The sequence below is a fragment of the Leptonychotes weddellii genome, chromosome 10 (assembly GCF_054177405.1).
Source record: "Leptonychotes weddellii isolate Sample4059 chromosome 10, ASM5417740v2, whole genome shotgun sequence".
NCBI lineage: Eukaryota > Metazoa > Chordata > Mammalia > Carnivora > Phocidae > Leptonychotes > Leptonychotes weddellii.
The window spans coordinates 14,275,089-14,285,732 of record NC_138378.1 but is presented as its reverse complement, the minus strand read 5'-3'; positions in this window follow the sequence as shown (position 1 = coordinate 14,285,732).

Here is a 10,644-nt window from a genome sequence, read left to right as displayed (position 1 = left end):
AAAAAAAAGAAATACAGGAAAAATAATCTGGAAAAAAAAAAATAAGAACCCAGTGAGATAAATATTATTAGCATCCCTCTTTGTATGGTGGCACAGAGAGGTTCTATAATTGCCTGAGGCTACACAGCTCCCGAGTAATAGAGTCACGATTTGATTCCAGGTTGTCAGGGTCCAGAGTACCCATATTTAACCATGACCTCTATGATACATATGAATATATTTTATTTATTTTTTTTTAAAGATTTTATTTATTTATTTGAGACAGAATGAGAGAGAGAGAGAGAGCACATGAGAGGGGGGAGGGTCAGAGGGAGAAGCAGACTCCCCGCCGAGCAGGGAGCCCGATGCGGGACTCGATCCAGGGACTCCAGGATCATGACCTGAGCCGAAGGCAGTCGCTTAACCAACTGAGCCACCCAGGCGCCCCATATGAATATATTTTAAAAGAAACTTTGAGATGATAGTGGTAACAGTAATAGTAATAATGATGATGATGGTGGTGGTGGAAATATACTTTTAAAACATTTTTTGAAATAGTCATAATGATAATATGTTTTTTGAGCACTCAGATATTCATTCCAAAGTTTAACCCAGTGGAGACAGCTTATATTCTAACCTGGGCTACCAGATCTACCTAGTGTGAAGACCTCAGAATAAAGGGCCACCTCTGCTGAATTATAGCCGGAGTAGAAGACTCAAATATTTACAGGTATTACACAAGCAGGGTTTCTAGGGGGGCTGGCTGGCTGCTAGCTCTTCATCTGGGTGCCCCTGACACAGTGGTGACGGTGTTCTCTCTGTGCTGATTATTGAGCTGTCCACTTAGGCTTTGTGCATTTTTAAAGTGTATATTTTTAAAATTATATAAAACCTTCAAAGCACACATACACACAGATTGTTGCCATTTGGAAATATTTCTCTGGATGAAGCAGGATTACGTTTGGATGTGAAGGAAAGCAGATACTGAAATAATTGGATTTTGGAGGCTGGTTTCCCTGCAGGAGGTGACCGATGGCTCTTTGATGGATAGATGCAAATCAAGCAATTGTTGGGTGTGCCCTGATCTGAAACTGAGGTGTTTGATAAAACAGCTTCTGTTTTTCTCGATGATTTCTTCGTATAAGAATATCTATGTTGAGGGGCGCCTGGGTGGCTCAGTCGTTAAGCGTCTGCCTTCGGCTCAGGTCATGATCCCAGGGTCCTGGGATCAAGCCCCGCATTGGGCTCCCTGCTCCGCGGGAAGCTTGCTTCTCTCTCTCCCACTCCCCCTGCTTGTGTTCCCTCTCTCGCTGTGTCTCTCTCTGTCAAATAAATAAATAAAATCTTTAAAAAGAAAAAAAAAGAATATCTATGTTGAGAAGCCTGTCTGTTTTGTTCACCTCGTTTACCCAAGTTCTCAGGTATTTGAAGTTATAAAAAAAAAAGAACTTTCTATACATTTTATCTATCAGGCTTTCATGGGAAAAGGGTTTCGTGGCTAAAATTTAGAATGTGAGAACTTTCAGGTTCTAAAATTCTGCCTCTGAGAAGCAGGCCTCACATGGCAGGATGGGTTTGGGGGTGACTCACCGCGGACATGGGTGGCAGGGGAGTGACCGCTCCTGGGGGCGGGAGGGGGTGGCCCAGGAGCCACCACAGCCACTTCTCGAAGGGCGTGTCTCCGTTTACAAAGGGCCTTTTCATCTTTAGTCACCTCTTCAGCAAACAAGTCCAGGCGCCCACTCTGTGCCAGGTTACAGGGTGTAACGTTCATCCAATAATCACAAAGACAGAACTACTAACAGTGGCAAGTCACGGGAGCACAGGGCCGGGACCCTCACTGGTCTCCGCCCTGCCTCCCAAACCACCCAAACCCGCCCCTTCTCACGGCCCTCCTCGGCCACCCTGGCCTGCTCTTCCCCATCCCCAGCTGCACAGTCACCACCTCGCCGGTCTCCCTGTCCCACTCGGACCCCTAAATCCACTCTCCATGGTGTGTTTATAAAATACGAATCAGAAGACCTCACCCCTACCTTACCCCTAACTCGAGAGTTATACCCTTGCTGCAGAGTGACATCCCACGGCCCTCCGGCCCTACATGGGCCCTGATCACCTCGGCTCTCCTTTCTCCCTCTCTCCAGTCTTGTGGCTCCTGCCTCAGGGCCTTTGCTCTAGCCCTTCCCTCTGCCTGACTCCTCTTCTCCCGCACATTCAAACAGCTGCTGTTTCTCATGATTCAGATGTTGCCACAAACGTCACCCGCCCCCCAGGAAACTGGCAACACAGGGGCCTCTTTGGCTGGGTGATGTGTACTGCCTGAATTTTGTGCCATGTGCCTATTCAAATAAATTGTTAGTTCAAACACAAGTGTCTCCTTGGAGAGGCCTTTCTGGAAAGCAACCTTCCCCGCTTACTTCCTCTTATAATTTTCCCTTATGAAGTATATAATACAGTCTGTAATTGCCTTGGGTTTTTTTGTTTTGTTTTGTTTTTAATCTCTTTTTAGTTCATTGCCTATCTCCCCTTCATGAGGACATGGACTTTACCCTGTCTTACCTACCACCTACTACAGTCCTGGCACATAGTAGGTGCTCAGTAAATATTTATTGACCCAGTGACGAAAAGAAATGGGGGGCGGTGGGTGGACGGACGTCTGAGTTGATAACGGAGAGTTACCCCGCAAAGCTGGGGGTGGGAGGGTTGGGCTTAGTTCCAAGCAGGGGGAAGAATTGGCAGTTTGAGGGCTTCAAGAAGACCAGGCCGATGGGACCAGGGACGAGAAAGCCAGGGTGTGAGGCAGGCGAGATTACACCCGTTTTACAGACGAGGAATCTGAGGCTCAGAAAGGGCAAGAGACTTACCCAAGTCATCCGGTAGGCAATGATTTGAGTTTAGAATCCAGGTCCCAACTCAAGGTTAAACAGAACCTCACAGTTACTGAATACCTATATGCACTAACTTATGAGATGGGTGCTATTATTACATCTTTATCTGACTGATGAAGAAACTGAAGCACAGAGAGGTTGAATGACTTGCCCTAGGTCATACAGCTTGCAAGTAGCCAAGCCTCAGGCCTTTCCCTGGCTCCGAACGGTTCCCAGTTTCCACCTCCCAGTTCCCCCCCAGCCTCTGGCCTCACACAAATTTCCAGCCCGGACACGGAGGGGCTGTGGGTTTAAACACTGACCCTCTCTGGAGTTTGGGGCAAAGCCAGAAAATTCTCTGAAACCTTCCAGGACTTGGGTTCCCCTAACTCCAGACCAAAAGAGAGCAAAACTAGCCCTACTTGCAAGACTGCTATGAGAAAAAAAGCGATAAAAAATAATTACAGGACTTGTAAGTGATAAAAATAATTGTAGGGCTCCTGGCAAACAGCCTGGGCTGTAGAGATACTGACTAACGACAGCAGGAATTTATGGCCCTGTGGGTTCAGTCTTTTAGAGGTTGGGGTGATAGGAGCCAGGGTCATGAGTGGGGTCACGGGCAGAAAACTCCCAGCGGCCCCTTCCTATCCTACCAGCCTGGGCCGGGATTTCGGGGCTCTCAGATGGCCATGCCCTCCCAGCCCAATGGACCACCATTCATCATCCCTCTCTTGGGTCTTGTGTTTCTTGCCACTTCTAAAAACCTGTCAACTATTTAGCAAGTTATGGTGATTTGGTTCATTCATTAATTCTCAGGGCCCCAGGGGAAGGCAGGGTGCAGATCTGGGTGGTGGAGGTAGAGAGCAAGATCCAGGCACAGCGATTCATCCCCCTGTAGCCAGTGGACACGTGCTGAGGGCCTACCCCGTGCCAGGGGCCTTGCTTCCCTGGTGGACCCCCCACCCTGGGGTAGGAGGACGTAAGAGCTGGACCCTGGGTCCCCAACTCCAAGGACTATGGTCTCCCCACCACAAAAAAAGATTGGGAGTGGCTTATCCCTGTACGTGTTCACAGCTAACTCTTAAGGACATCAAAACCCCTCCTTAAGACCCTGTGTATTGTTGTTTTTTATAAAAACAAAACCTACATATCACAAAAGCTCAAATAACACAGAGAAATTCGAAGCTCAAAACACTGAAATTTTACCACCCAGAGAAGAATCACCCTTAGCATAGGTAAAGGAGCTTAGTAAGCGCTCGAGCGCTGAAATCAAAACGTCACGAGCTAGCTGTCAACTCTCCTCTGCCTCAGTTTCTCCAACCGGCAAAACTGTCCCATGGCAGCACCTGGCCCCCAGGGCTGCGAGGAGCACTAACCGAGCTAACCACTTACAGAGCACTTAGAACAGCACCCTCACGGTTCCGCACATGAGCGCTACACCTGCTTGCGGTTTTAGAACCTGGTTTTTTAAAAATACCCAACAAGATGTGCTAGGCACCTTTCCATGTCTATAAGCTCGTTTATGGAAGTAAGGTCTTAATTTGAGGGCCGAGCAGCTCCCACAGGCAGGAGCCCCTCCCCACACTTGCACCCTCTCGAGGCTGTTGATTTTCTGCCTCTATCTGCGCCGAGAGCTCTCCGCAGCTCCTTAAGGCAATCCGGTGCGGCAGCTTTGAAACTAGGGCTCACAGACAGCAAGTCACTTAACCGGGGTCACAAGGCTGCGACTTGAGCCTCTAACATCTGGACTCCAGAGGCAGAGCTCAAGACTGAGAAACAAGCACTGAGAAATGCAAGAGGGTTTGGAGTCAGGTGGACATGACCTTGAATCCGCCTTCTGCTACTACTAGTTATGTAGTAGTACATACAGGCCAGTGCCTGAACCTCCCTAAGCATCAGTTTCCTTGTCTGTAAAATGGGACTGCTGATACCCATCACACAGCGTTGCCACAGAGATTGCTCCGATCCGGCCAATCGCTGCTGTTTCTGGAACAGTAATGCTTGCGGGGCTCCATGTTAAGTACTTTCCAAACAGTATTTCATTTAACTAATAAGCACAGGTAAAGAGCTAATATTGCAAACAGCAATGTTATATTTGGAATGTATATTTCGTAAGGGGGGGCTTTGGTTGTTTTGCTCACTGTGTAACTTCAAGGTCTAAAACGGTGCCAGGTGCATAGTATATGTTCAACAAAAATTGTTGCATGAATAAATGACTCCAATTTCACCGATATCAGTGACAAAAGGGCTCTGTTCCTAGGTGTGTGACTTTGAGGAAGTCTCTCTGTCTCTGAACTTCAGTCTTCTCCTGGGCCTAATGGATATAATGATACTGGCATCATTGATCGAGCACCAACTGCGTGCTGGGCCCTATTCTAAGTGGTTTATATCTCCCAACGGTAATGTCCCCTTTAAACCTTACAATGCCCTTTGAGGCACTATTATTAGCCCATGTTAAGGTTAAACTAGCCGAGGCACAGGGCGATTGCCACCCGGCTAACGTCTCACTAGTTAAGACGTGAGGCTGGAATTCAAATCCTCCAGCCCTCTGATGCACCGCAGAGTGTATCTGCTTAACAAGACCCTTAAGACTAGCCTTCCCTTCCCCATCAGCAGAAGTAGTATAGATATTGAGGTATATTTGTAGAGTGGAATACCAAACAGTAACGAAGAAAGAGTAAATTACCAATAACTATAATGACATGGGTGGCTCTCACAATTATGTTGGAAGGAGCCAGGTGCGAAAGACACTAGAGTTGCCGGGTAAAATACAAGATGTCCAGGTGAATTTGAATTTCAGATAAACAGTGAAATTTTTTTAGCATAAATATTTCCCAGATGAAATTCAAATTCATTATATGCTAAAGCTGGCAACCCTAAGTATTATATATGTATGATTCCATTCATACAAAGTTCAAAAGCAAGCAAAAGGAATAAATGATGATAGAAGTTAGGACAGCAGTTGCCTGGGGGCGGCGGGGGAGGGGTGGAAAGGCTGCAACAAAAGCCCCGTATCTTGATCTGGATGCGGGGTTACGTGTGTATACACACTTGTAACAATTCTCCAAGCTGTACGCTTAATGTTTGCCCACTTTACAAGATTTGTGAATTGTGACTCCTTAAAAAAATGTTTAAAAATTCTAAAGAGCAATCCACTCTATCTATAAAATCTTAAGTAAATAGTATCTGACAGGGTGCTCAAAAGGATAAAATAAGATAAAGGTTGTGGGTCTCTTAGCACATTTGAGGAGCTCACAGTAAGAACTCAATAAAGGAAAGCCACTGTTAAATGTAACCACAGCGTTCATATTATTATTATTATCACCCTCTTTTGTCATTTTCTCTATTGCAGATTGCTTGGAGTGCCCTCAAGTGTCTACATTTTGTCATAGCACCTCAGTTACTGCAAAGAATACCCTTTATCCAAGCTCGGAGTCTCAATGCTAAGGGCTTTTCTTTTGCTCCAGGACACAGAAGAAAGTACCCAAATCCACATCAGACTAATGGGTCCCAAGTCCAATGCTAGCCCTGCTCACAGTAGCGCACTGAAGTTCGTGAGAAGGCAGGCAGAAGGGGACGCACAGGTCTCTGTGTTTCGCTGTCCCAGCATAATCGCAAACATCTTGTTCCTAGGAACTCACATGATCATATTTGAAAGTGGCATTGGACAGGCTACAAAATGCTTTCACATCAACAATAATCTCAGCTAGCTTTCAGTGAGTGCTTCCTGTGTGTCACACACCAGGCGAAGAGATACATGTCCTTTTTTTCCCCTTGTAATCTTTAAAATGACCTGTGAGGTATATATTGTTTGTAGCCTGCTTCTCACCCCCTGCCCCAAGAGTACGCTTTGGGCATCCTTCCATGTCAATAAATATAGCTGGGGCGGTAAGTACTCGATTCAAAGGCTGAGAAACTTAAACAGTCAGCAGCCACTGCCCAGGTGAAGATCAATAATAGTTAACATTTATTGAGTGCTTTATTACACACCAGGCCCTATGCTAATTGGTTAACTCGAACTATCTCTCATTTGATCCTTGAGGCAATCTCGAGGTAGCTTCTATTATTATTCAGAGAATCTGAAGCTCAAAGAAGTAAAGGAGCCATCCAAGGTCAGACAGACAGCTGGTGTAAATGGCAGAGCTGGGATTCAAACCCAGGTGGGTCTGATTCTCGTCCTGGGCTCTCCACCGGCACGTTTGAAGGACAATATGGGGGAGAATGCAAGGGGAGGTCCCCAAGTGGAGCAAGGAGCCACTGACAAAATCCCAAAGGCAGGTAGAAGGGCAGTGTGGACCCAGGCCATGGGAGAGGCAATTTCTGAAATTGTTTACCGTAGTTTACCATGGAGGGGATGGAAGGCTTCCTGGAGGTGATGCCATTTGGGCTGACTTAATGTCTCCAGCCAAGAAAGAGGGTCTTTTAATAACTCACCAGTTCCCACGTGGTTTCACATCAGACTCACATGGCTTCAAATACTAATTGTGCCACTCTCCAGTTTAAAAACAAACAAAAAACAGCATTATTGAGGCATAATTGATGTACAATGAACAATTCCTATTTAAACTGCATAATTTGATGAGTTTTGACATTTGTGCATGCCCATGAACCCATCACCACAATCAAGATGATGAATGTCTCCATCACTCCAAAAGTTTCCTGGTACCCCGGTAGAAGCCATCTCCTCCTTATCACACCCACTCCCATCCCCACGCCACCATGGTCACTTTAGGTACTTTCTTTTCAATATAGATTACTTTAACATTTCTGGAATTTTATAGAAATGGAATCGTACAAGATGTACCCTTTTTGTTTGGCTTCTTTCATTGGGCATAATTATTGAGATTCACCAAGGTTTTTGCACCTACCAATAGTTTGTTCCTTTTTATTACTCTTTTATCTATTATATGTATATCAGTTCATTTATCACATTCCCCTGGGGATGGACATTGTTTTCCCCAGTTTGGGATCATTATAAATACAGCTGCTAAGAACATTCTTGCGCACATCTCCGAGTGGACACTCTCATTACCCCAGGGCAAGTGCCGAAGAGCGGCTTTGCTGAGTCATGTAAGTGTATGTTTAACTTTTTCCAAAAGCCACTGCAAACCATCCTCCAAACTAGTTGTGCTATCTTGAGTCCCCACCAGCAGTGTACCAAGAGTCCCAGTCCCCTAGGGTGAGTCTTTTTAATTTTAGCCATTCTAGCTAGATCCACTAGCGTCTCTTCACCTGTGGCCCCCACCGGTGGTCCCTTAGCCCTTCTGGAGCCCAGTTTTCTCCTGCGTAGAGTGGAAATAACCGTAACAGCTTTGAGAGGTAGTGAAGACACAGCAAGCTAGCACATAGACTATATAGAGTATCAGGACGAGCAGATCGTAGATGTTTCTAAGAGATGGCTATTTTATTACACTTGACCCCCTGCCATCCCATGGTCTGGGGCCTTACCCGAGGACACACCTTCAAACCAGATGGTAAAACCTGGCTCCTTCGTGTGAAGTCAGCGCTCCTAGCCCAGAGGAATAAGAGAAGCAGTGATTGTTATAGGCACTGTGCTCAGGGAGTGTGAATGGTTCATCCTTATAAAGCCTTGAGGGGAGTGGTTGGTTTTTTGGGTTTTTTTTCCTCTATTTTACACATGAGAAAACCGAGGTGTGGTAAGCAGTCATTGGCCATGGTCACACAGCAGTTAAGGGATTGTACTGGGATTTGAAGCTAAGTCCCTCCGTCTGATTTGGGATCCAGGAGAATTGCTAATGAAGTAAATGGCCCAGTGATAGAATGCCTCCTGGGGCTCAGGGCTGTCTTCAGTCGGGTTCCCTGGAAACAGAGCCTGAGGCAGGGATGGAGCACATGTGGTTTATTAAGGGTGGATCCCATAAGGGAGGGAGGAAAGCAGGATGGAACAGAACCAAGCAGAGACTTGCTCTCAGGTAAAGTCTGGCAAGGGTGCTGGCCTTTTGTATCTCTTCCGGGTCGTTGGCTGTGAACCACCTGTGGATGAGGAGGATAACCTCTTGGGTGAGGTGACTTCGGAGGTCACAGTGCTCAGGAGAAGGAGACACAAAAAGACATCAGACGCCCACCACTGAAGCATCTGGGGGGCGGGAGGGGGTGCTGGCCCCATAAAGGAAGGACTTGAGAGGTCCCCAAAGGCACCCACGCTTCTTGCCTGCCTCAGGAAGCAAGCTCTAGGGCATTCGGGAACATTCACTTCCAGGCTTGTCTTAGAGAACCATCCATCCTGCTACAACCAGCATGTTGAACAAACCCAACTCATGACGTAATCTAAACACACCTTTTTGTCTCCCAGCATCCCTTTTAAAATTTATTCAGCGGAGAGACATTTTCTCTACCACTAGGTGAAAACTCATCCCCGTTACTTTTCTGCTCATTCTCCAGAAACAGACAATTCTATAATCACTCTAGGTCACACACCACACAGTATCGATTTAGAAATTAGAATGTCCAGTAAAGCTACTGATCACAACTCCCAGCTTGATTTGGGTTTAAAGCTTCTCTCCCGGGCCAGCTTGGTCCTGCTTCAGGTTGGCAGCCTGCTGCGGTGGGGAGGTGGTGTCGGAGGCTCCTCTCTTTCTCCTCCCCTTCCCCAGAGGTGGGGCCGACGGGGCCGGGTAGAGATGGAGAGGAGAGAGGAAGGGTCTCACTTGAACTGCCACCATCCTGGCCGGTTTTGAGCTCTCTAGGACACAATTTAAGCGGCCCTTTTCTGTCATGGGACACTGTTGTGGGCTCATGGAGATGGCCAGTGCCACAGGCCCTTCTCACCCTTGACCTTGATGGATGCACCTCTCTTCCAAGGGGTCTCTAGCAACTCCTTTCTCAGCCCTAGGAATTTGACATCCAACTCTAGCTTTTTGCTGCTACCACCCCTCTGTCCCTCCACAAGGTCCTGTGGGACACGACTGCACTGTCCCAAGTGACCAAGGGGTAAGCTTGGACCCCTTGTGGGCGCTCTCTGCTCATGTTGGTCCCTGGGAAACACCGCGGCAGCCTTTGTCTGGGAGCACGTGGGAGTGTAGGCTGACCTCAGCGCACCCACACGCTCTAGCTCCTTCACCAGCACAGCCGGGCAGCCCATTTCTCCCAACCTCCAGACACCCCTGCCCACATTAAGCTCTTCAAATTGTCCCCCCCCCAAGAGCCCCCACTATTCCATTCCACTCTTCCAAGAAGATGGCCACCGAAGGATTGTTGCCCCCTCTCCCTCCCATAGGAGAACTGTGGGTGAATGGAGGGGTAATCATACATACCGGGGTTTTGAGTGGTCATGGCCAAATTTTAGCACTTGTGGGCTTTGGACTCTGCTCTTGGAAAGTTTTCGCTGGCTGTCACCGCAGAGCTTTAGAGCAACGTTGTACAAGTCCCACCCACCTCCCCGAGCCTCCGTTTTCCCCTATCTTCATGAAGGCGGCAGTACTCCACCATGGGGTCACTGTGAGGGCTGAGTGACGTATATCGAGTGTTACCAGATACTGACCCTCTAGGACCCCACAATCCCAGACCTGCAATTCCATCTCTGTGTGACCACTGACAGGTGATTTTCCCCTGCTGATCTCAGTTTCCACACCTGTCCAATGGCACTCGTAAGAGCCCCTACCTGAGAGCATCTCCACAAGGTTGGTGGGCTGAGTTATATAAAGTGTGTAGCACAGTGCCCAGCATTTGGTAAGGATTCAGTATTGCCGCATGCCACTGACACAGTGGAGGGTGGTCTGGGTGGGCTTTTATGCTGGTATTGGTGGGGCAGGGAGTGCGGAGCCTCCACCCCTCTTGGTCC